This window comes from Canis lupus, chromosome 14 (assembly GCF_048164855.1).
Source record: "Canis lupus baileyi chromosome 14, mCanLup2.hap1, whole genome shotgun sequence".
NCBI classification, from domain to species: Eukaryota; Metazoa; Chordata; class Mammalia; order Carnivora; family Canidae; genus Canis; species Canis lupus.
In genome coordinates this window covers 51766578-51790833 of record NC_132851.1, presented here as the reverse complement: position 1 = coordinate 51790833, position 24256 = coordinate 51766578, and the positions used below count along the sequence as shown (strand labels likewise).

The 24256-nt window shown below is 37.8% G+C and overlaps 1 pseudogene; it reads left to right on the top strand.

Annotated features, from left to right (window-relative positions):
- LOC140603553 (bifunctional methylenetetrahydrofolate dehydrogenase/cyclohydrolase, mitochondrial pseudogene) overlaps positions 1 to 20871 on the top strand; it is a 30854-nt pseudogene extending 9983 nt beyond the window's left edge.
- Positions 20872 to 24256: the final 3385 nt, after the last annotated feature.

The following is a 24256-nucleotide window of genomic DNA, read 5'->3' as shown; positions in this document are numbered from 1 at the left end:
AGCATAATCAGTTTCTGGTGAGGTCTCTCTTCCTGGTTTGCAGAAGGCCACCTCTTGCTGTGTTCTCACATTGCAGAGAGAGAGAGAAAGAGCTCTGGTGTCTCTTCCTCCTCTTATAGAAACCTTTCAGATTAGGACCCTACCCTATGATCTCATTTAACTTTTACCACCTTTTCATAGGCCCTATCTCCAAACACTGGAAGGTACATGAGTCCAGTCAACATACGGATTTTGGAGGGATACAATTCAGTCCTTAGCACTTTATATTACAGAATGTCAAATCTCTTTTATTACCGCCACTTAGACTGTCTCTATAGGACACCAAAACAAGCAGCTGATGTAGGAAGAGTTACACTGAATGTTTTGAATGCTATATGCAATGGACACACTATTCAAACTATAATCTTATTTTCTACTATTACTATGTTTCCATTTCTGTCTGGTGGCAGAAAGAAAATTACATTCACCTCTGGGATTTTTCCCTCCACTCCATTTCCATGGAGCAGCTTGGACATTCTGTCAAATTTAAGTAGGATCAAGACATTGAGGAGTCTGGGAGGCAACATCTGATTTTTGGTCAGCCTTTTTCCACAAAAGCTTCCCGTCGTCTTAGGATCTCAGCACTGATGCAAACTTTTCCTGGACCCAGCCTTGAAAAGGAAATGGAGGCCAAAGGGAACAATATGGAGAAAACACAATTTATGATCCTAAATATTATCATATTAAGCAGAAGTTATAAGTTTGACCCTTTTATCTATCGAATGTCAGAGTTGGAAAGGCTCGTAGTGATTTTCTACTGCATTACCATAATTTTGCAGATGAAGACACTGAGGCCCAGAGAGGTGACATAACTCATGCCAGGTCCCATGACAACTCAATGGTGAGTCACAGACTAGAAACTCGGTCTTCTCATGACACCTTGCTGTATAATTCATAATATAATTCAATTCAACCAACACCACATGAGTATATGAAACTATGGCAGGCCCAGCAAGTACCAAGAGAAGAGTAAAAAAAAATGACACCTACAGTTTTAAACAGCACTGGGGCTGAACGGAAGGAAGTCTCTTGATGTTGCTATTGCTTCTTGTTGACTTGTTTTCAGAAATGTACACTGAGGAGCAAGATATAAAGAGGACTTTGGTAGACTAAGAATACCCTAAAAGATTACTTGCTTGAAATATTTTTTTTAAAGATTTTATTTATTCATGAGACACACACACACACACACACACACACACACACACACACAGAAACACAGGCCGAGAGAGAAACAGGCTCCATGCAGGGAGCCCAATGTGGGACTCGATCCTGGGTCTCCAGGATCACGCCCTGGGTCAAAGGCAGTGCTAAACTGCTGAGCCACCTGGGCTGCCTGAAACATTTTAATTAATAGAAAAATTTACATTTTTTTCTCCTCCATTTCAAGTCCCCTGCAGTAGAAAAGCACTGCTGGACATTGTGATGAAATCTTGTGAAACACTCTCTTGCATCAGCTTGGCTAAGATTAGGCAGGCCTCAGAATCAAGGATCCTATGAAGTGAAAGGAGGGGGATCTCTTCACTTCTATGGAAGAGGGTTTCTCTTGATTTCTTTTAATTAAATAAAAGAATTCAAATACATAAAGGTAGATTATTAAGTTTTTATAACAAATCCTTATTAGTCCTTCCACATAATTCCCTTTTATAAAAACAGGGTTATTATGGCTCTACTATAGTAAGAAATGCCATATTTTCTCTCTCAGCTCTAGAAGTAGATAGCAAGCAACTTGCAAATTATACAATCCCATTAAAAAGTCAAATTATGGGCACCTAAGTGAGTCAGTGGTTCAGAGTCTGCCTTTGGCTCAGGTCATGGTCCTGAGGACCTAGGATCAAGACCTAGGATGCAGGCAGCCTGGGTGGCTCAGCGGTTTAGCGCTGCCTTCTGCCCAGGGTGTGATCCTGGAGATCCAGGATCTAGTCCCGCATTGGGCTCCCTGCATGGAGCCTGCTTCTCTCTCTGCCTGTGTCTCTGCCTCTCTCTCTCTGATGAATAAATAAATAAAATCTTTAATAAAAAAAAAAAAAGACCTAGGATGCTAGGGGGTCTCTAGCATCCCCGCAGGGAGCGTGCTTCTCCCTCTTCCTATGTCTCTGCCTCTCTTGTGTTTCTCATGAAATCTTTAAAAAAGAAAATAAAAAATAAAAAATAAAATTACTCTGCAAAAGAAAAATGTTTTCATTATCATTTTATCATTATTTTCATATGATTTTTTTCAAATGTAGAGATATAAAATGAATATAAAAATGAATCTCCCCCCAAAAAATGAATCCCATCATCCTGTTTCAATAATTATCAATACCTAATTTGTTTTTCTTTATCCCCTCACCTACAATGCCTCTCCACACAATTATTTTGAAGCAAATTACAATATATTTATCATATACATTTCATTATGTATCTCTATAGGAATTTTTAAAAAGTATGTATCAAACAAATACCATTGTCACATTTTAAACATAAACAAGTATTCTACAGCTTTATCCAATGTTTCCAACTCTTGGGATGCCTGAGTGACTCAGTCAATTAAGCATCTGACTCTTGACTTCAGCTCAGGTCTTGTTCTCAGGGCCATAAATTCTAGCTCCATACTGGTCTCCATGAGTTGGACATGGAGCCTACTTAAAAAAAAAAAAAAAAAAAAAAAAGCAAATAAATAAATGTTTTAAATGCCTGTAGTTTTGCTTTTATAGTTTTTGCTCTTTCTTACTGCTTTTCAATTAACAATCCAAATAAGGTCCTTGTATTACAGTTGGTTTCTATGTCTCTGAAGCTTCCAATTCATAGGTTCTTCTGCTGTCTTTTATTTTTATAATTTATTTATTGAAAAGCATAGATCATTTGTCCTATAGTTGTACACACTTTGGATATTGGTTACTTCATGCTTGTAGTTACCTTTAACATGTTCCTCAGCCTCTGGATTTTCTGGAAATGAGAAATTAAATCTAGAGGCTTCATCTGGTGTACAGATTTTTAGCATAATACGTCAAAAATGATGTATGCTTCCATCAGGAAGCATATAATCTTTGATTTTTTTCTTGATATTAGTAGTTATCCATATATCATTAGGGTTTATAAACTGATGATATTTTAAGTTCTATGCTGTCCATTTCATATATTAGATGGATATAGTTCTATGTTTCTACAAAAAGAAGCTTCCCTTCACCAACTATTTGGTTGTCCTTGGGTACAATAAAAGGATATCTTTTAGTCTCCTGCTGTTCATTTCTTGTGGCTTGTTTCTTGCAAGACGTTCTATCTGAGCCTACTTTCACAATGTACTTGCCTCCCAATACTTTATGCTTCTTGTTCCAAGTCCCCTATACCCCCAGGATGTTTGTAGTTAGTACCTATTAAGGTGGCCAAGTTCATGAAAGTACCATTTAAGCAGTGCAATGTAGCAAAGTGGTACAGTTCTGAAATCTGGAATTACAAATAACTTTTCAACCTGGAGGCTCCCAACTTCCTGAAATAGAGTTTTTTCATCTGTAACAGGAGTAATAAAAATACTTGCCTGTGCCAGTTATCACATTATTACTCTAAATCTACCCTTCTTTGCCATGCCCTGTGACACTGGAATTAGACCACACAACATTTCTCCTTTGCTAAGCTGACATAGTGGAAGGCTTCTCAATGGAGGATACTGGAGGGACCACAAGAGAAAGGAGCTTTCATTCCTGATTCCAGTCTAGGCTTCTTCTCCCACCTATGTTACAGGTACCAAGACTGTTTGGGAGGCCCCAGTGTGCTCACTCTCCAGAAAGTTTTACCTGTAGCCCAGGAGTTACTTCCTAAAAACCTTGACCTATTGAAACTCCAGAAAACTTCTATAGGCCTTTCCTACAGATAACTTCCAACATACTCACACCTTTTAGAAGGTCTCTTGGCCACTCAGCAGGTTTCTCTTACAGGCCAACTCTGGCTCACACCTTCTGTCAAGGTTGTTTGCCTCCAGCAGCCTGGTTGTGGCAGCCATGACCCAAGTGACAGCCATCTTCATGATCATGCAACCTGTGTAGTGGCTTTGATGTTGCCATCTTGAAATTTTCAATAATTTAAGAAATTTCATTGTCATTTTGCACTGGACCCAACACATTGTGTAATTGGTCCTTCTCTGTGTTCTGAATCTCAACCTGGGGGTGGGGTGGGGCTCCTCCACACTCTTAGTTCCTTCCTGCTCGCTCTCTCTCAGAAGTAGTGGCTGCTTCTGAATTTGTTTTCCCTCTAATTTTTTAAGTTTTTATTTTAATTCCAGTTAGTTCACATGCAGTGTTATGTTGATTTCAGATGTACAGTATAGTGATTTAACAATTCCATACATCATCTAGTGCTCATCACAACAAGTGCACTCTATAATCCTCATCACCTGTTTAACACATCCATCCGCCTCTGGCCCTCTGAGAACCACCAGTTTGTTCTCTATAATGAAGAGTCTCTTGCATTGCCTCTCTCCCTCTTTTCTTTTCCCTTTGCTTGTCTATTTTGTTTCTAAAAGTCCACATATAAGTGAAATCAAATAGTGTTTGTCTTTCTCTGATGGACTTATTTCACTTAGCGTTATACTCTCCAGCTTGATCCATGTCCTTGCTAACAGAAGATTCCCTTCTTTCTTATGGGTGAATAATATTCCATTGTGTGTATGTGGTATACGTGTGTGTGTGTGTGTGTGTGTGTGTATGTACACCACAACTTCTTTATCCATTCATCTATTGACAGACACTTGGGTTGCTTCTATAATTTGGTTATTGTAAATAATGTTGCCATAAACATAGGAGTGCATTATCCCTTTGAATGAGTATTTTTATATTTTAGGGGTAAATACCCAGTAGTGCAACTACTGGATCATAGTGTAGTTCTGTTTTCAATGTTTTGAGGAACCCCCATACTGTCTTCCACAGTGGCTGCACCAGTTTGCATTCCCAACAACAGTGCATAAGGGTTCCTTTTTCTCCACATCTTCCCCAACACCTACTGTTTCCTGTATTGTTGATTTCAGCCATTCTGACAGGTGTGAGGTGTTATTGTGGTTTTGATTTGCATTTCCCTGATGATAAGAAATGATGAGCATATTCTTACGTGTCTGCTGACTGCCTCTATGTCTTCTTTAGAAAAATATCTGTTCATGTCTTCTGCCCATTTTTTAATTGGATTATTTCTTTTTGGTGTTCATTTTATAAGTTCTTTATATATTAAGGAAACTAACCCGTCATCAAATATATCATTTGCAAATATCTTCTCCCATTCCATAGGATGAATTTTAGTTTTGTTGTTGTTTCCTTTACTGTGCAGAAGCTTTTTCTTTAGTTGTAATTTATTTTTGTTTTTGTTTCCCTTGACTCAGGAGATGTATCTAGAAAAAAGTTGCCATAGTACATGTCAAAAAGGTTACTGCCTTTGGTTTTTTCCTAGGATTTTTATGGTTTCCTGTCTCACATTCAGGTGATTCAAAATCCATTTTGAATTTATTTTTGTATGTGGTATAAGAAAGTGGTTCAGTTTCATTCCTTTGCACGTTGCTGTCCAGTTTTCCCAACACCATTTGTTGAAAAGACTGTTCTTTCCCTATTGGATATTCTTTCCTGCTTTGTTAAATATTAACTGACCACATAGCTGTGGGTTTATTTCTGGGTTTTCTGTTCTGTTCCCCTGATCTATGTGTTTACTTTTGTGCCATTTCCATACTGTTTTGATCACTACAGTTTTGTAATATAACTTGAAATCCAGAATCATGGTGCCTCCAGCTTTGCTTTGCTTTTTCAAAATTGCTTTGGCTATTCAGGGTCTTTTGTGGTTCCATATAAATTTTAGGATTGTTTGTTCTAGTTTTGTTAAAAATGCTGTTGGCATTTTGATAGGGATTACATTAAATGTGTAGATTGTTTTGGATAGTATTGACAGTTTAACTATATTTGTTCTTCCAACCCATGAGCTTGGACTGTCTTTCCATTTCCTGTGTCATTTTCAATTTCTTTCATCAGTGTTTTATAGTTTCCAGAGTACAAATCTTATACCTCTTTGGTTACGTTTATTCCCAGCTATCTTTTTTGATGCAATTATAAATGAGATTGTTTTCTTAATTTCTCTTTCTGCTGTTACATTATTGATATATAGAGATGAACCCGACTTCTGTACACTTATTTTGTGTTCTGTGACTATACTGATTTATCAGTTCTAGCAGTCTTTGGTGGAGTCTTCATGGTTTTCTGTACACAGTATGTATCATGTCATTTGCAAATAGAAAAACTTCTACTTTTCTAGATTTTTTTTCTTTTGGTTTATTTCTAGTTTCATAGCACTGTGCTCAGAAAAGATGCATGTTAGTGGCACCAGGGTGGCTCAGTCAGTTGAGCATCTTACTCTTGATTTCAGCTCAGGTCACAATCTCAGGCTCCTGGGATCGAGCCCCACATCAGGATCTACACTCAGCAGGGAATCTCTCACTCCCTCTGCTCTTCCCACCAGCTCACATTCTCTCATTCTCAAATTAATAAATCTTTAAAAAATATGCATATGACTTCAATTTTTTTAATTTGTAGAGGCTTGCTTTGTGACCTAACGTGATCTATTCTGAAGAATGTTTCATGTGTACTTGAAAAGAATGTGTATTCTTCTATTTTAGGATGCAATGTTCTAAATAGGTCTGTTAAATCCATCTGGTCCAGTGTGTCATTCAAAGCCACTGGTTTCTCATTGATTTTCTGTTTAGATGATCTGTACATTGATGTAAGTGGTATGTTAAAGTCCCCTACTATTGTTGCATTATTATCAATTAGCTCCTTTATGTTTGTTATTAACTGCTCTATGTGTGTGGGTGCTCCTATGTTGGGTACATAAATATTTACATTATTATACCTTCTTGTTGGATTGTCTCCTTTATTATTATATAGTGTCCTTCTTTGACTCTTGTAACAGTCTTTGTTTTAAAGTCTATTTTGTCCAATATAAGTATTGCTACTCTAGTTTTCATTTGACATTCATTTGCATAATACATGTTTCTCCATCCTGTCACTTTTTATCTGCAGGTGTCTTTAGGTCTAAAATGAGTCTCTTATAGGCAGCATATTCATGGGTCTTATTTTTTTTTTAATTTTTTTAATTTTATTTACGATAGTCATACAGAGAGAGAGAGAGAGAGAGAGGCAGAGACATAGGCAGAGGGAGAAGCAGGCTCCATGTACCGGGAGCCTGATGTGGGATTTGATCCTGGGTCTCCAGGATCGCGCCCTGGGCCAAAGGCAGGCGCCAAACCGCTGTGCCACCCAGGGATCCCTTTATTTTTGTACCCATTCTTCACCTTGTCTTTTCATTACAGCATTTAGTCCATTTACATTCAAAATAATTATTAATAGATATGTACTTATTGCCTTTTTATTGGCATTTACTGTTTAGATATTGTTTCTGAAGGTTTTCTCTGATGCTTTCTTATATTTCTCTCTTTCATATATTGCTGATTTTATTTAGTGATATATTTGAATTTCTTTTTCTTTATACTTTGTATATTCATTAGTGGTTTTTGATTAGTGGTTACCATTAGGCTTGCACATAACCTCTTCTGCATATAGCAGTCTATATTAAGTTGATGGTCATTTAAATTTGAACACATTCTTTTCTCCTCTACTCTCCACATTTTAGGTAAATGTTATTATATATTATATCCTTTTACTTTTTGAGTTGACTGATTTTTTACAAAAATAATCATTTTTACTACTTTTTTGTTTCCTACCTTTATGCTGTCACTTTAGTGCTCCTTTCCCCTCAAAGAGTTCCCTTTAAAATGTCTTGCAGGGCTAGCTTGGTGATCATGAACTCCTTTAGTTTTCATGTGTTTGGGAAACCCTATCTTTCCTTCTATTCTGAATGAAAGCTTTGCTGGGTAGAGTATTCTTGGCCACAGATTTTTCCCATTCTGCCCTTTGAATATATCATGTCACTGCCTTTTAGCTTGCAAAGTCTCTGCTGAAAAATCTTCTGCTAGCCTTAGAGGTCTTCCCTTGTACACTACTGCCTCTTTTTGTCTTATGGCTTTTTAAATTGTTCCTTTATCACTATATTTTGCCAATTTAATTATAATATGTCTTAGTGTGGGTCTGCTTTTGTTGAATTTGTTGGGAGTTCTCTGTTCCTCCTGGATCTGAATATCTGTTTCCTTCCCCAGACTGGGGAAGCTTTCCACTATTTTCTCTTCAAATAAATTTTCTGCCCCCTTTTCTCTCTTCTTTTTCTTCTGGGATTCCTAAAATACAACTGTTATTACACTTGATGAAGTCACTGAATTGCCTAAGTCTATTTTCATTTTGCATAATTTTTTTCTCTCTTTTGTTCAGCTTGATTACTTTCCATTAATCTTCCAAGTCACTAATGCATTCCTCTGTTTCTTCTATCCTGCTCTTTATTCCATCAAGCATGCTTCTCATTTCATTTTTTGAATCCTTTTATCTCTGCTTTGTTATTCCTCATCTCTGTGTTAAGGGTCACACTTATGTCTTTCACTCTTATTTCAAGTCCAGTGAATATCCTTATGATCATTACTTCAAATTTATTATATGGCATGTTGCTTGCATCTGTTCTGTTTAGATCTCTGGCCATGGCCTTGTCCTGTTCTTTCATTTGGATAAATTTCTGTTTTCTCACTTTGTCTGCCTCTCTGTGTATGTTTCTATATGTTAAGAAAGTCAGCTATATCTTCTGCTCCTGAAAGTAGTTACTTTATAAAGAAGAGGTCCTGGAGTGCCCAGGAGTTCAGTGTCCCCTATTCACCAAAAGCTGGCACTTCAAGAGAGTATCCTATGTGTGTTTTTATGCTATGCTGTTGTATCTGAATCACTTTTCCTTTCAGTACCCTCTGACTGCCTAGTGTGGGCTGTGCTTGTTCTCTGTGCTGTTAGTGGGACCTAAACAGACCAGTTCTGGCATACCCACTGGGAACTTGGGAGTGGGGCGGCAGTGTTAACAAAATTTGCACTGTGCCACTAATCCTATGCTAGATCCCAAAAGGCACTGCAGAGGCTGGAGGCTATGCACCAGAGTACCCAGGAGGCAAGGCTGAATGTGGCATGCAGTGATAGCTGGGCATGGCCAGGCCCATTGCATTAAGAATGGGTGTGGCATGGTGGCTGGACACTGCATGCAGTGCAGGGCAGCAACACTGCACCGAGTGGTTGGGTGGGGTGTGGGGAGGGCACACATGCAGCTTTAACAAAATTTGCCTTAACCCCAGGGCCTGAGGTAGCAGGCTTAAAGTCGGTGAATCCTTAGGAGAACTTAGCATAGCACACGACTAGCAGATTAGGTAGCAAGTATCTGTGCAGCTCCACCTCCTGGAGATGGCCCTGTGTTTATGCTGGGGGTATGGGGAAAGAAAATGGCACCTGTCCCTCATTTTCAGAGAAGTCCCCTAACACACTCAGAAATCAGTATAAACAGATATGTCTCCTGTTTGGCCCCTGTGTTGTGTGAACTGCTCTTTTATGTTGCCTCTCCACTCTTCTATGCCAGTCTTTTCTGTTGTCTTTTTAAGAATAGCAAGTCGGCTATCACTTGCCCTCTAGGCTATCCCAGTGCTAAGTCAGTTGACTTTTAAAGCTCCAGGCTCCAAGTCCCACTGGTTTTACAAACTCACAAAATTCAACCCCTCTGGTTTTTAAAGCCAAATGTTATGGGGATTAATTTTCCCTGTGTAAGCTCCCTGGTGTGAGAGCCCATTGCTCAGCCTTCTCTGTGTACACACAACTCCCTCCCTCCTGTGGGCAGGCACCCTGCCCTCTACCTTTCTGACTTTCCTAAACTTTCAGACACAGCTTCTTTTCTATATTTACATTCTGTCAGTCTGAATTGCTTTCCAGTTCATTGGCTTGGAGGTGGATGATATTTAGTTGTAAACATGGGATGAGGTGAGTTCAGGGTCCTCCTACTCTGCCATCTTGCCAAGCCCCCCATCTTACCTATATTTTTTAAGGCCTCTTTTACCCTTTTTAGTTGTTAACCACCTTTTGGTAGTTTAATAATTCTTTATTTTTAAAAAAAGATTTTATTTATTCATTCATGACAGACACAGAGAGAAAGAGGCAGAGACACAGGCAGAGGGAGAAGCAGGCTCCATGCAGGGAACCCGACGCGGGACTCGATCCTGGCTCTCCAGGATCACGCCCCAGGCCAAAAGTGGCCCTAAACCGCTGAGCCACTGGGGCTGCCCTAATAATTATTTAGATTAAATTACTGGTGTGATTTCTATTTCCTGATTGGACCATGATCAATTCACTGACACAGAGAGTTTCTGAAAAACTAAATTGACGTACTCCATGTAATAATGCAAATAATATCAATGCCTGACACTAAGTATTAATTAATCCAGTTGTTATTCACTATGATGATATCTCTACAAAACCATGGGTGAAAACCCTTAAATAAGGGTTTACCTATAAAGTACATCACAGTAAGAAAATATAGGAAATATAGGAAAATATATGGCTTGCTTTCAATTCTACCACTTTCCCTAAAAATGAACTCAGAAGAATGTCTGACCTTTGAACAGGAACGTCGGCAGAATGCTATAGTGAAAGTAGAATTGTATATGGAGTCACACGATCCAGATCTGAAATTAGAAAACCTGAAATCCAGCATTTTGATGTCCCTGGCTCTGGTTTTCTTTTTCAATATTCCTCTGGCTATTCTGGGTCTTTTCTGATTCCACACAAATCTTAAGATTATTTGTTCCAACTCTGTGAAGGAAGTCCATGGTATTTTGATAGGGATTGCACTTAACATGTAAATTGCCTTGGGTAGCATAGACATTTTCACAATATTAATTCTTCCAATCCATGAGCATGGAATATTTTTCCATCTCTTTGCGTCTTCCTCAATTTCTTTCAGAAGTGTTTTGTAGTTTTTAGGGTATAGATCCTTTACCTCTTTGGTTACGTTTATTCTTAGGTATCTTATGCTTTTGGGTGCAACTGTAAATGGGACTGACTCCTTAATTTCTCTTTCTTTAGTCTCATTGTTAGTGTATAGAAATGCCACTGATTTCTGGGCATTGATTTTGTATCCTGCCACATTGCCGAATTGTTGTATGAGTTCTAGCAATCTTGGGGTGGAGTCTTTTGGGTTTCCTATGTACAAGATCATGTCATCTATGAAGAGGGAGAGTTTGACTTCTTTCAAGACAGTGTGGTACTGGCACAAAAACAGATACATAGATCAATAGAACAGAATAGAGAACCCAGAAACTAATATTCGACAAAGCAGGAAAGACTATCCACTGGTAAAAAGACAGTCTCTTCAATAAATGGTGCTGGGAAAATTGGACAGCCATGTGCAGAAGAATTAAACTAGACCATTCTCTTACACCATACACAAAGATAAACTCAAAATAGATGAAAGATTTAAATGTGAGACAAGAATCCATCAAAATCCTAGAGGAGAACATAGGCAACACCCTTTTTGAACTTGGCCACAGCAACTTCTTGCAAGACACATCTATGAAGGCAAGGGAAACAAAAGCAAAAATGAACTATTGGAACTTAATCAAGATAAAAAGCTTCTGCACAGCAAAAGAAACAGTCAACAAAACTACTAAAAGACAAACCTACAGAATAAGAGAAGATATTTGCAAATGACATATCAGATAAAGAGTTAGTATCCAAGCTCTATAAATAACTTATTAAACTCAACAGCAAAGAAACAATCTAATCATGAAGTGGGCAAAAGACGAACAGAAATTTCACCAAAGAAGACATAGACATGGCCAACAAGCACATGAGAAAATGCTCCGCACCACTTGCCATCAGGGAAATACAAATCAAAACCACAATGAGATACCACCTCACACCAGTGAGAATGGGGAAAATTAACAAGACAGGAAACCACAAATGTTGGAGAGGATGTGGAGAAAGGGAAACCCTCTTGCACTGTTGGTGGGAATGTGAACTGGAATAGTCCCTCTGCAAAACTGTGTGGAGGTTCCTCAAAGAGTTAAAAAATAGAACTACCCTGTGACCCAGCAATTGCACTGCTGGGGATTTACCCCAAAGATACAGATGCAATGAAATGGCAGGACACCTGCACCCCAATGTTTATAACAGCAATGTCCACAATAGCCAAACTGTGGAAGGAGCCTTGGTGTCCATCGAAAGATGAATGGACAAAGAAGATGTGGTCTTTGTATACAATGGAATATTACTCAGCCATTAAAAGGACGAATACCCACCATTTGCTTCAACGTGGATGGAACTGGAGGGTATTATGCTGAGTGAAATAAATCAATCAGAGAAGGACAAACATTATATGGTCTCATTCATTCGGGGAATATAAAAAATAGTGAAAGGGAATAAAGGGGAAAGGAGAGAAAATGAGTGGGAAATATCAAAGAGGGAGACAGAACATGAGAGACTCCTAACTCTGGGAAACAAACAAGAGGTAGTGGAAAGGGAGGTGGACGGGGGGAAGGGGTGACTGAGTGATGGGCACTGAGGCGGGCACTTGATGGGATAAGCACTAGGTTTATGCTATATGTTGGCAAATCAAACTCCAATAAAAAAAATATGGGAAAAAAAGAAATTAGATATCCATGTCTATTGAACTATGACCAAAACCAATTTACCCATCACATCCCTGCTTTTTTCCCTGTATGATGTGGTGATAAACATACCTATCTCAGGGTTTTCTAAGGCTTCAATGACAAAAATATATGAAAAGACATTATATTTTACTAGTGCTATTATTAAAGGTATCTGTTGCTGCCTTTATGCCTATAGTGTTGCCAAAGTCCTTGACAATGGTATTAAATATTTATTATTATTCTATAACTACTAGTCAATAGCTTATTGTGTGCCAGGTCCTTATGAATTATTTCATTAACTATCACAGCCCTACTGTACAAAAGCATCTTTGTTGTCATCCTTCATGCCTATTAACCTCACACCTCACATTCAATCCAACAGTGAATCTAAAATCTACCATCATAATACAGTCAGACTCTGTCCACTTGTTAGGACCTCCACTCCACCATCCTGGTCTAAGAGACTGCCTTCACTCCCTGGATTCCACAATTGCTTCCTAATTGGCTTTTCAGCTTCTGCCATTCCTCCACCTGCCACTAGCATGCACTCCACCCATTTTATACTCAAAACAATATCCATAAGATCCTTTAAAAATTTAAATGATGTCATGTCACTTTTCTACTCATAACTCTTCAATGGCCTGCCATCCTGTAAACTTAGAATAAAGCAAAACCCTTATAATGGCTTACTGACCTTTCACAATATACTACCATATGTTACTTTTCTGACTTTATCACTTATTCTCCATTTGTTCCCCATAGTCCATTCATGCTGGCCTCCTTCCTGTTCATAGAACATGCCAGGAAGAGCCCTGCCTCAGACCTTTGCACCTATCTGCTCTTACATTGGCCAAGAACACTCTTCTCCCAGATGACCTTCCATCTTACTCACTTGCCTCTTTCAGGTCTCTATTTAAAGGCTGCTTTCTCAGCAGCCCGTCCTGACTTCAGTTGTAGTTATTCAGCACCCCCAGTGCAATACTTTCTCTCTCCTTTTCTCTATTTTACTCCATATTAATTGTCACTATCTGACAGCTATGTCAGATACAATATACTTATAGTACATTTACGAGTTAGGATTCCTTATTTTGCAAATAATAGAAGCACAATTCAAGTTGGATTAAACAAAAGGGAATCTGTTTATCAAGTAACTAGAAATTCTAGAGGTAGGACAAGCTTTGGAAGTATATGATCAAGCTCAGTCTTTATTTCCTATCATTCGCTTTCTACTTCTGTGTACATGCTTTATCTTCCAGTAAAAAAGTTGCTACAGAATTTTAGACTTTTCACCTGTATACAATACTAACCTGGATGTATCTTATGCAAATGAGCTGCACATCACTCTGATAGGACCAACCTTAACCAATCACAGAGGCCAGTACAATGTCATGCACTGATTGACTTTGGCTCATGTCATTGCTCATCCCTGAACCATCTTTGTGGCAAGGGATACTATGTCAAATACAGGCTAAACACAGAGCTGGGGATGATGTTAAGCCTACTCCCAGGGAGCAGGATAAGTGCTGGAAAAGCAAGTATAATATCCGTAACAGCACTATACTGTGTACAGTACCTAATTAGAGAAAACTGCATCTCAAAGATCAAGTGACACAGCCAGTAAGTGGTAGAGCCTGTACTCAAAGCCAACACTGCCAGTTAAACTACATCTCAGTGATCACACATCAACATTAACATTAACTCCTCATAATCCCTGATATTTTCTCTCTATTAAAGAGGACATGTGCTTAAACGAGTTGATCAAAAGCAAATGTTCAGGCAATTGGATAAACATTAAGGGTATTCATAAGGAATAGAAAGATTTCTTCCCTCCTCACACTTTTTACCACTTTCTCTCATTCTCAATGGAAAACAGTGTAGTGTGTCTTCTGGCATAGCAACACTTCAAGGTCGTGCTATGAAATAGAGTACAATTTAGTAAGAGCAAAGTTGATTTTCCTCATACATTCACCATTCTGATTAACTTCAAAAAGCTTTAAATCTGCTAGGTGAGATTTATTCTTGTCCTCCCAGAATTATCTTGAGACCTTCTCAGACTCCTCTGAGGGAGTCAAGACCTAGAAATGAAAAGAGAAAGGCAGAAAACAGTGGAGGCAACCAATGTGAGGTGAATATCTCTTGCATCGAAGTCTGCTTTTGTATGAACTGATGGGAACCTCAATGCAGCATCCTCAGAATTCTATTGTGTTCCTGACCCACTGGTATTAATTGTTTTCCTTCTGGTACCTGCACTCCCTTTCAGCATCATAGAGATATGAGCCAATGCTTGTCACTCAGGCCACCTAAAATTCTTTCTTAAACAGCATCATAAATGAGGTATATTTGTTTACCTGGAATTTTTTTTCCTTAGGTTTTTCTTGAAGGCAAACAACCAGAACCACAAGCAGTTTTACAAAAGAAAAGCAGTTTTCCTTCCAGTTTTATTTTTATAGCCTGCTTGTTTTTAGGGCCAGCGAATTCAGCAGGTTGAGATACTCAGGGTGGATGGCAGTCACAATCATTATCCAAAGGCAAAACTGGTATCTCAGAACCTATCAGGCTGTAGCTATAGTTTATTTTTTCAAATGATAGTACCCTATTCAGACATATATATACAAGGATTATCTGCTACTTCTATGCTGATTAATACAGCTTTAAAAGGACTTTTTTTAGTTTTCTCTGACAATCTTAGCATTTGTCCACCTAACGAACCTAATGTCAGGTGCAAAACGCAGAAGTTGAACCCTGAACTCCCTTCCCTGGAATCATATGATTTTCACATCTGCATTAAAAGTGGATCTGTTTTTAAGCAGAGTAAGCATTGAAAGGGAAATGCATTTTGTGTTTGATGTTTGAAAGTATAGTCAAGAGAAGGGCACACTTACTTCAAATGAGTTTAGGTTTACAGCATCTTTCTAGATCAATTATTGAAGGAATCATTCATAAAGTGAAATTTTAAGAGCTGCTTAAAGAAAATGAAGGCAAGTATTAAGAAGTAGGTGAACTAAAATTTATGCCAGTATCATATTACTTACTTAGATGTGTTAACTTACTTAATTTAACAAAAATATTATGAAGTAAATATATCCCCCAAAAGAGAAATCTTTGGGTTATGAAGGACAAATGTGCTACCCAAATAATAGAGATAAATTCTAACCGAGTTTCAACGGGACTTAAAAGCCAGTGAGTACTGATAAGTATTTCCCAAAGTATGTTTCAAAGAACAATAGTGCCACAGAAAGTTGAAAACCAATACTTTCAAATCTGAACAAATGTGTAAAACAAAGTTAGTTATTCTTTTAATTGCAAGATGAGACATTCATATACTAATTGTGGTGTGTATCTTTAAGACAAGATACAGTTGTACAGCATTTCCAGAATTCATTTGACCATTGAAACCCTTTGCACAAAGCATCTTGGGATACTAGTATGTGTTCCATGGAATATTTTTTGAGACACAGTCTGACTCTCTGCACTAGCACTCACAAATAGAATCAATATTAACATTAGAAGCTCAGATGAGCTTTTATGCTTAGAAGTTTTCATTAAGCTTTGCATATATAGATCAATGAGGATCAAGTGCATCAATAGAAAATATGCTAGCCCACGTTCTTGCTGTCTATCACACAGTATAGTGGACCATTTTAAGCCAAATAGACAAAATGGTTCACTTGCCAAAATAAATAAGAACATGCACCAAAGGCCCATAGTATAGCAAAGTGAAATAAAATTCTTGCCAACTCAACCTTTGCAACGAAGAAAAAGAGAAGGAAATATGATGGTGGTAAATAGCTCTATCAAAGAGCTTTTAGGAAAGGGATTTTATAAATTTTCTATTGTAAATAATGTACAATAAAGTAAGCTATTTGATCTTTTCCAATGATTTTAACTGAAGAACTGTAATCCTAGGGGACAGTGTTGACAGATAATTGTCCATCAAGATCTTGGTAGTCATTATATTCACCAGTGTGTGCTTGAGGTCTGAATAGAACATGACTTACACAAAGCAAATCCCACAGCATCCTTTACTGAATCAAAAGCTAGCTAGGTTTTAAAACTGAATTGCCAGAAGGTACAATGATAATCATTTCAATTTTGAGATATGGGGATAGTTTACAATTCAAGCAAGTGGTTTTATATACATACACATACGTGCATGTCTGTTTACATATAGGTTTATATACATATAAATGTTGTGTGCATGCACATATATTCTGATTTCTTTCTCTCCCTTCTTCCTTTTACCCTGAAATTCCTATAAGACCTCAAGCTGGCCCTTATTAATGGAAGCTGATGTTTTCAATTGTCCATAAATTTCTCATCTTGAATGAGGTTATTCTGAATTATTTCTCATAGGCTGTGCACTACAGTTGAGCTTTACAGACTTGGATTTGATTCCAAGTCACAACACACAATAGTTATGAGAACCTCATTCAAGTTATTTAACTTTTTAAGATTCAGTTTCCTCTTCTGTAAAATAGACTTGCTCTGAATATGAAATTATATGTTATTGTAAAGTATGCAGCAGAATTTGAGCATATAAGAAATGGTAGCTATTATTAAGTTCTGGTGTTGCGAACATGAAACCCATCTAACATTGACAAAGGAAATCTACAGTACTGTACTATTCTTCTCAAACGTTTCCACAGAGGTATCTTTAACAGCAAAGAACAGTAACTTATGTCCCACCATTTACATTCCCAAGGCATTTGAGTTCTTAGGCCCAACACAGAAAAATGAAGACATTTCTTTAGTGTGTTTTCATCTTCTAAAACTATGTAAATTTTGTTTTATATTCAATAATATCTCCTTGTTTAATTTAATATAAAAATACTTTCAAATCACTTACCACTAAGGAAAATTAATGGTTGTAGAAAACACCAAGCAGCCAATAACAAAGTTTGAGAAGTTTAAAGAGCCTGTATTAGGTCATACAATCAGTTTGTAGTAAATTCCCCTTCACTGTAAGCCTAGAATATTATGGCTTGGCTGTGTTCTACGATTTCGTAACTAAATATTTATTGAAGGCTGCCATGACTGTGCTCAGAGAATCTGGGTAAGCCTAGCAAAAGCCTTTCTCATTAAGGGTTTTAATGAGAAGGGTGGTGGGTTGAAACAGCATCATAATAAGTAGAATAAAAATCATAGTCAAGAGGAAAAAGAACAGTTATGCAAGAACCTTGAGTCAAGTAGAAAATAATGAGGTCAAAAGAGAAGTTAAGCATCAAGAAATGGATCACGGCAAGCAAACTGGGAAGGAGGTTACAAATGATAGGTTTTCATATTGACTATGTAGTATGGGAACAAGTAAACTAGGGCAATGCTTATCATGAACATATGATTATGCAAGGTGCCAGAATCTATGCAAGCCAGAAAGGCAAGGTCTTTATCCCTTAAAAATCTAACGATTTTAAATGAGACAACAAAGACAAACATAAATATTTTATCTTTTCTCTGTTTTAGAATACAATATTAAAATAGCTACCACCTACTGAACTAGTACCAGGCATCAGGCCCTTTCTAAACATTTCATAAGCATTAACTCAGTTAATCTTTACCAAAAGTGGATATAATTAATTATCTCATTTTACTGATCTAGAAATAAGCTTAAAGAGGTTAAATAACTTGCCCAAGATAGTATATCTAATAAGTAGAAGAGTCAAGCTCAGGTAATCTAGTTCAGTATCCTTATATTTCACCACCAAAACATCATGCAATTAGAAAGTGGAATACAGACTAATAAAAAAAAAAAAATGAGGTCTCAGGGATTGGAGGCTGAAATATCCTAGACAAGAATGGTATATTTGTCAGAGACTTTCAGTGCAAGGGGAGGAACACAACTAAAAATAGTTTAAGCACAAAAGGATGAATTAATCCATGAAACTAATTAATTCAGAGGTTGCTAGGTTCAGACAAAATTGGATCAAGTAATGCAAATTATATTATTAGTTCACTCTCTCTTACTTGCCCCATCTCTCAGGTTTGATTTTCTCTGTGTATTATTCTAATTCTATCATGTTACAAATTTACCCATGGATTTCTTCAATGCATCCAAGGAAGTTGGCCCATCAAAAAGCCCATCAGGAGCAGCCCGGGTGGCTCAGCGGTTTAGTACCACCTTCAGCCCAGGGCCTGATCCTGGAGACTTAGGATCGAGTCCCACATCAGGCTCCCTGCATGGAGCCTGCTTCCCCCTCTGCCTGTGTCTCTGCTTCTCTCTCTCTCTCTCTCTCTCTCATGAATAAATAAATAAAATATTTAAAAAAAAAGCCCATCAAAGTCTATAATGCCCCATCCCAAAAACCCATAGAAAAAAGAATGTCTGTCTCCAACACCCATATGTACATCCCAGGGAAGGATTATGATTGACTCTGCTTAGATCCCCCAAACAAATTATTCTGGCCAAAAAAAAAAAAAAAAAATGGAGAATTAAGCTGGGTCAGGCCTAAGTGACAATGGATGTCCAGACATGAGCGTTTTTTTTATAATAGGGGAAAGGAGCAGAGGGATAAGAGAAAAAGTGTTCTGTTAGCTAGAAACAATAGCTAGTAATAAAGTCCATTACAAATGGCATATAGAATTTGCTTGTCTTGAGTCATGGGACAAAATGGCAGACCTAGTAGTTTGGCTGGGCTGAGACAGGCAATTGACTTTCAAACTAACCCAAATAACAATCATAGTGATTTCAAGAGTAAGCAATTGTATACCACTTTACCGTTGAAAAGCATTTTCCACACATTACTTCCTTTGAAAAAAATGATCCACTTTCCTTTCACTTTTGCCAGAGATGGGTTCTCATTTGCTGTCATCTCTTCAGAGATTTACTCTAAGAAATATTGATTAAAATGTCTAATGTTTTACTTCTCCAAAACTAGCTTTATAGGATATGGATGATATAAACACTCCAGAAGCTACACTGTTTAGCTTTGATCTCAGCAACTGTCCTTTTAACACGCTACTATGTACCTCGCACATCTGAAGCTACTCTCACCAAGCCATTAGTCAACATTTAAGAATCTACTGGGTAATGCCCTCTTGATAAAGCTAAAGTAAAATTTTTTAATGTTCCAAATAGGACCCATTAGTCTCGGCATATAAACTCACGCATGCTATAAATGTAATGTTGAGACTATAAAAAGAGTGCTGACGTCAAAACTATTTTAAATTTATAATGTTTACATAAAGTATCTCAACATGGAAAATTAAAGTAAACTACAGGCATAGATACCAGGAAAATGTTCAGCATGCTTTGGGTAGTTAACACAGATCAACAACACAAGTAAAATGATATATTTACTCAGTGTGGATGATGACTGCTTCTTTCCTCAAGTCCACATTAGCTACTTGACTGCTCTGGCTCATGCAGAGCTGGCACCTCCTCTGCACCACCCCTTTCACCTCTTGGTAGTTGGAAATTAAGCTGTTGTCATTTCTGGAAGGAAACTTGCCAGCAGATCAAGCAGGAAGTGCAGTAGGAGGTGGAAGAATGGGTGACATTGGGCAACAAAGTGGCCACACCTGAGCATGGTTCTGGTTGGTGAGAATCCTGCAAGTCACTCCTAGGACCTCAACAAAACCAAGGTACCTACAGAGGTGGGAATAAAAAATGAGACAATTGTGAAACCAGTGTCAATTTCAGAGGAAGAACTGTTGAATTTAATCAATAATCTAAATAATGATAATGTAGATGGCCTCCTTGTTCAGCTGCCTCTTCCAGAGCACACTGAGGAGAGAAAGATCTGCAATGCTGTTTCTCCAGACAAGGTTATTGATGGCTTTCATATAATTAATATAGGAGGAATGTGTTTGGATCAGTATTCCATGTTATTGGCTACCCCATGCAATGTCTGGGAAATAATTAAATGAACTAGCATCCCAACTCTAGGGAAGAACATGATTGTGGCTGGAGGTCAAATGTTGGAATGCCCATTGCAATTCTATCACACACAGATGGAGTGCATGGATATCCTGGAGGCAATGCCATTGTTCTATATCTCATCAATACACTCCCAAAGAACTGAAGAAACATACAATTCTTACAGACATTATGGTCTCTGTTGCAGACAGTCCAAATATGATCACAGAAGATATGATCAAGGAGGGAGCAGTAGTCACCCATGTGGGAATAAATAGAGTTCAAGATCCCCTAATGGCTAAATCCAATCAGTTGGAAATGTGGATTTTGAGTCAGAAGGAAAACCAGTTACATCACTCCAATCCCTGGGGGTGTTGTTCCCATGGCAGTGGTGATGCTAATGAAGAATAATTATTGCTGAAAAAAAGGCACCGAGGCTTGAAGAGTGGGAAATACTGAAGCCTAAGGAGTAGCAACTAATTAACTGTTGTGTCTTCCGTCATGAACAACATGCCAAGAGAGTTTAAGAGGCAAAACAGGCCAATAGAAATGCAATGTTTTTTCATTTATTTTACTGAAATGATTTAAAATGATGTTTTATATTTACCAGAAGCTTAAACAGGTGGGTGTTTGTGCACATAGCTCTGCAGTACTTCACCATGGAGCACACTGGTATCATGATGGGTGATGTGACCCAGTCAAGAGAAGCTACTAACCTACTGATAAACATGGAGGACATTGTCACATTGAAAATGGATGCCGACCTTCATCAAGTCACTTCAGTTAAAATCTGCCTTTTCTTGGATTGTAGTTCCCAAATGCTATTCCAATAAGACATTGATACTCACTTTAGGTTCCAAACCTTTCATGTTCAACTGGTCTACCCAAAGGAAAAAGTTGCTAGAGAAAATTAGGGAAAAGGTGAAAAAGGAAGAAATGAAAATTGAGTAGAAAAAAAATTACTCTAATTTTTATATATTGTATGTAAAGACTACCTGTTAATGATATCCTGAGCTGTTACTTCATGGCTTAATCACTGGGAAAATGTTCAGGGTTGTTCCACATAGTGTTAGCCTAATTTTGTGTGTGTTACATTCATGAGGTTTTCCCATTTTATTCTAGGATTTAAAGGCTTTTGTTATAGATTGTGTATATTATCATAATTGGCTTTTTCTATACCCTTAAACTTCATTGTTATATCTTTGTACTGATGGAGGTGTCCATATGATTGCCTTGGCATATCCTGAAACCTATTTTTGATAAACAAAACTTGGCCTTGATAATCATTAGAGCATCTTGTATAAGTATGCAACTTACTTTTCCACCAGAGACTTGTCAGTAGCTGCCTGCTTTTCTCTGATGTACCTGTTGGCTTTCTCCAATGGGTTTTTGAGAACTTGAGTTAATACTGAAGTTAATCAGACTTTCTAATTAAAAGAGGGTCTTTTTGGTATTTGCTTCACAGTTGTTATTTTAAAGCTACTCACTTTAAAGTAAGTATTATTTTAAATAAAACACGTCTGGTTGGTGTGGGGATTAAAGATATATTTAGTTAGTTTAGGAACAAATTTTTTTTGAGAGCTTGCTATGGACCAGGCACTGTGCTTAAAACCCTGATGTTTATAGCAGCAATGTCCAATAGCCAAACTATGGAAGGAGCCTCGGTGTCATCGAAAGATGAATTGATAAAGAAGATGTGGTCTATGTATACAATGGAATATTACTCAGCCATTAGAAATGACAAATACCCACCATTTGCTTCGATGTGGATGGAACTGGAGGGTATTATGCTGAGTGAAGTAAGTCAATCAGAGAAGGACAGACATTATATAGTCTCATTCATTTGGGGAATATAAAAAATAGTGAAAGGGAATAAAGGGGAAAGGAGAGAAAATGAGTGGGAAATATCAGGAAGGGAGACAGAACATGAGAGACTCCTAATGCTGGGAAACAAACTAGGGGTGGTGGAAGGGGAGGTGGGCGGGGGGTGGGGGTGACTGGGTGATGGGCCCTGAGGTGGGCATTTGATGGGATGAGCACTGGGTGTTATTCTATATGTTGGCAAAATGAACACCAATAAAAAATAAATTTATAAAAAAATAATTAATTAAATTAAAAATGTAACTTTTCCCATTCAAAAAAAACTGGGCATAAAAACATAAATAATATCTCTGTACTTGAGGCACTTAATATTTAGAGGGGAACAACAGGTACACATAGTGGCAATTTAACAGGGTATCTTCTGAGCAAGAGGAATACTCAGGGAATTAAGGAAGACTCAGGGTACTGAGAGAGTACAAAGAAAAGGGAAACTGACCTAGTTTGGATATTAGGTATAGGCTTCCTAGAAATTATAATGCCTGAGTTGAGTTCTAAAAGAGAGGTAAGAATATTCATGTGAAGGAAAGTAAGAGGAACATTCAAGACAAAAGGAAAAAAGTGAACAAATGTGGAAAGGTGGAATAGCATGAGGTATGCTAAGACAAACACACAGTTCCAATCTAAGTGTGAATTATAAGGCATGAAGTTGGGGGAGATGAACTGAAGAAGTAGTGTTATGGACTAAATGTTTGTGTCCCCCAAAACATCTGAAGCTCTAACCTCAAATGTGATAATATTAGGAGGTGAGGCCTTTCAGTGGTAATTAGGTTTAGATGAGGTCATGAGGATGGACCCCTGCTGCTAGGATTAGTGCCTCCATAAGAAGAGGAAAAAACACCAGAGCTTCCTCTATCCACCATGTGAGGACACAGCAAGAAGATGGCCATCTGCAAAGTAGGAAGAGGGCCCTCACTGGAAACCAAATCTGCCAGCACCTTGATCTTGGAACTCCTAGCCTCCAGAACTGTGAGAAATAAATGTCTGTTGTTTAAGCCACCCAATTCATGGTATTTTGCTAAAGTAGACCAAGCCAAGTGAGACAAGTAGGTAGGAATAAGTTCATGAAAGACCCCAAATACCTCATTCCACTTTACTTTGTAAGCAATGGGAAGTCACTGAAGGGTTGTAAGGAGAAGTCAAGGTCAGAGTTGTATTCAGATAAGTAACTGACAACTTTGCTGAAGATGAGCATAAATCATACAGCAGAGTCACCCATGAAAAGACTATTATAGTTAGTCAAGGAGAGAGGGGTTTACAGCTTGTAGTGGTATAAACAAATTTGTAGGAAGAGATAAAAATAATCAGATTGTGGTAATTATTGTGTATGCAGTGAATGGGCTAGTGAAGAGTCAAGAGTAGTACCTGAGTATTACACCTAGAGAAATGGGTAGATGGTAATAAAAAATAAAGGATATCAGGAATACAAGAAGAGGAACATGATGGGGTACAAATTGAAGAGGAAGAAGACACATCTTTGACATGTAATCTTTATCCTGCCTGCAGAATATCTATGTATATCCAGCAAAAAAATGGTTTTGAGCTTCACTCTCAATGGAGAGGGAGAAATGTAAATTTGTATAACATGAGAGACAAAGAGATTTCTTAAGCTTCTAGAGGATAAAGAAGAAAACTCATGTAAATAATCAGAAATTATAATAGCTTTAGACCTCTTAAAAACAAGACTGAAATTTCAAAGACAATGAACTTGAAGACTGTGGTCCTAAGTCTCATTCGCAATACCTGTAATTAAGTCTAGAGGGAGAGACAGGTCTTGAAAATAATTGTGGGATGTCAGACATTAAGGAGGTTGCACAATGAGACAAGCTCTGAGCCAAATGTTGGCAAACTGAATTTAAATAGAATTTAACAAAAAAAGAAAAAGGAAAAAAGAAAAAAATATATTTGTGGGTGTAGCTTTTGTCATA